We start from the raw sequence: 3,209 nt of genomic DNA on the forward strand, positions 1-3,209 counted from the left end.
ATTTTACTTTTTTATTATTTAAAGTGTATAATACATATATTAATATATATATATTATGTACCTACTATTGCTTTTAGTTATGTATATATAAAATCTGTGTAAATCTTGTTTTAAATAAATTGTTTATTATTGAAAAAATATGTTTTGTTTATAAATTGATTTTAATGCTCACACCTAATCGGCCGTTTGTTTTGAGGAGGGTGCAGATTAAAAAATTACGACCTGCAGGCTTCAAAAAGGAAAATACATAACTGTTACTTTTTAGAAATCCTACGCCACTGAAGGAAACCAAGAGTATTGAATATATAATATATTTATTACTGTATATAGATTATAGGTATATAAACAGATTGCGGCGCCGCGGCAGTAATGCGAAATCAATTTCCGCGGCACTGTTGGTTATAAACTAAAAAAAAAAGGTATATAAACAGATTACTGGTATAAGTATTTTTAAAAAAATCTGAATCTACTATAAATAACAGTAGCTACTGGGGTTATATGGTTTGTTTGTAGTAACTATACAAAAAGTTAAAAACTACTATTCAACATAGTCACAAAACAACTATGTAAGAAGTTTGTGTAACCATAATAATAAGTATTTAGTACTGAATATTAATAGTAGCAATAGCTATATCAATAATGCTCACAACTAAACGACTTAGTTATAATCAACCAAACAACTTAGTTATAATCAACCAAACTACAGGGTTAAGGTTTCACTAAATTAAAATGGTACTTACAACATATTGAATAGCTGTCGCTATGTTAACGCTAATATAGGGGCTATGATAACCAAATAAATAGGTGTAGTAACAATTTTTTTTTTCCGTGTATAAAGTAAAATTTGCCTCAGTTCTGTGGCCTTAAGACGAGATGCATCATGAATTAGGTGTTTTCTACTATTCTCGTTTGGAGATCTTTGAAATTCATGAGGTAAATACTGTCCTAAACCGTTTAATTTTGTATCTAAAACAAATAACAAATTTTTTGGAAGAGCTAAGTGGTGTCGTTTCACACCTCCAGTCCAAAACAGCAACATTTTTTTCATAACTCCAATGCAAACACTGTGCATATAATCAAATGGAATACTATTTATAATATCAAACTCAGGTATTTTTGAAAGAACAGTTTCACCGCAATGAAACTCTGTATCAATACATGCCACAAAATCACTATGAGTCCTTAAGTTGGAAATTAAATCTGGAAAATAAACACGGTTGTTTTCATATTGACCAATTGAGGAACACCTTAAACACGAATTTTTGGCAGTATGACCACGAATATTTAAAATATATGACTTTGCTGGTGCATCACAAATTATTGCTTTTAATAAAACTTTAATGTGTATATTATTAACAATAATTCCTACATTTATTAATGTACACAGTTCATCAACAAAATCCTGCATATATTCATTACAATCAATTGGCTTACATTTACCATAATAAGCACCTATAATGAAAACTTTAGGTTTTCCAACAAGGACATTTGAAAAATAACCAAGTATAGGCCATAGCTGACTTGGAGGGTTTTTCATTAACGGTAAACCATCTACCCCAACTATCAATTGTAAAACAGTAGGCACATTTTTGTGAGTCTTGAATAAATACTCAATTTCATTTACAACTCCAAAATCATAATATAAACCACCTTCAATTGTTTTAAGTACTGTAGAAGTTGAAGGAGTATGTAGTAATGTACGAGAGTCCTTGGGCAAATTTTTAAATTGAGAGCACTTTGATAATGAAAATAATAAATCATCTAATACTGAATGACAGATAGAATTTCTACAAGCCCACCTAGCAATTATAAATTCAACATCTTCACATTTGTCATCATCTGACAATATACTGTTGTCATCACTAGATGAGCTGAGGCTATTAAGAATGTTATCATCACTATTATAAAAGTTATTAAGATCATTATTGTACAAAGTGTTTACTTCAATGGTATTAGTATTTTCCGTATTTACATGCAATGAATCTGGTATAATTATATTTGGAATAAGAGGATTTGGATTATTTTCTAAGGATTCATCACTACTAGAAGAAAATAAAGAAGATATTGAGAGTTCAGCTCTTTTTCTATGACGATACCTAGTGGATTTGGACCTATTAAAAAATATAATTTCAGTTTTGATAATTTACTTGTAACAAACTGATCTTTTAAATTGATAATATAAAAATAAATACTAGTATATTAAAAATAAGATGGTACTTATAAAGGTTATAATACTATAAACATATGTAAACAATAAAATAAACGGTTCAAAACACACATAAAGATAAATAATACTAAATATTATTACCTATAGGTATAATATAATAGACATTAATTAAAATTTACCCATAGTTATATACTTATATAGGTATATAACTTATCATACTGATGTCCTGTAGTCAGTGTTGAGGAGTAACTTTAATAAAATTACTTTTTAAGTAATTTGATTGTAATTTAATTACATTTTATTATAAGTACTTAATTTATATATGTTATTTGAGTTACTTTTTTGTAGTAATCATTACATAATTAGTTGTTACTTTTTTTTTTTTACTTTTTTTACTATAATATACACTAAAAAGCGTTATAAAATTAGTGACTGCAATTTTGAAAATGCACTTTTGTTTAAAATAAATTTGAAAAAAAATTTTAATATTTAATGCGTAGAAAAATGAGTACCTATTTGTTAATAATTTCATATATTGTTGATTGTCATTATTTAATATTTAGCTTATGTATTGTCGATTGAAGACATTGTTATATATTAGGCTCCAGTGATATTTTTGAAAAAGGGAACTTCTATTGAAATTGAGTTACTTTTTAACTCAAAAGAAATGTAATTTAATTACCAAAAAACAGTAACTTCCCCAACACTGCCTGTAGTATAAATATAATGTATGTACCTACATTTTATATTTAATTATATTGTGTTATTTAACCTATTTATTCAAAACTAGTTCAATAGGTACAATTAAGAACCATAAATATAATAAAAATTACACACTAATTAAAATAAAATAGGTAATTAACAACACATAAATATTCAACACGCAAACATTTTGCATTATAGATTGAATTAATTGTGTTAAAATACGTATTATATAGTCAAAATCAATATCTAAAATTAATAATTATTAAAATATATAAATTACAAATAATATAGTAGGTACTTACATTTTAAATTGTATAATAGTATACAATGCAACTAC

This window comes from Acyrthosiphon pisum, unplaced genomic scaffold (assembly GCF_005508785.2).
Source record: "Acyrthosiphon pisum isolate AL4f unplaced genomic scaffold, pea_aphid_22Mar2018_4r6ur Scaffold_21109;HRSCAF=23054, whole genome shotgun sequence".
In the NCBI taxonomy this organism is placed as follows: Eukaryota; Metazoa; Arthropoda; class Insecta; order Hemiptera; family Aphididae; genus Acyrthosiphon; species Acyrthosiphon pisum.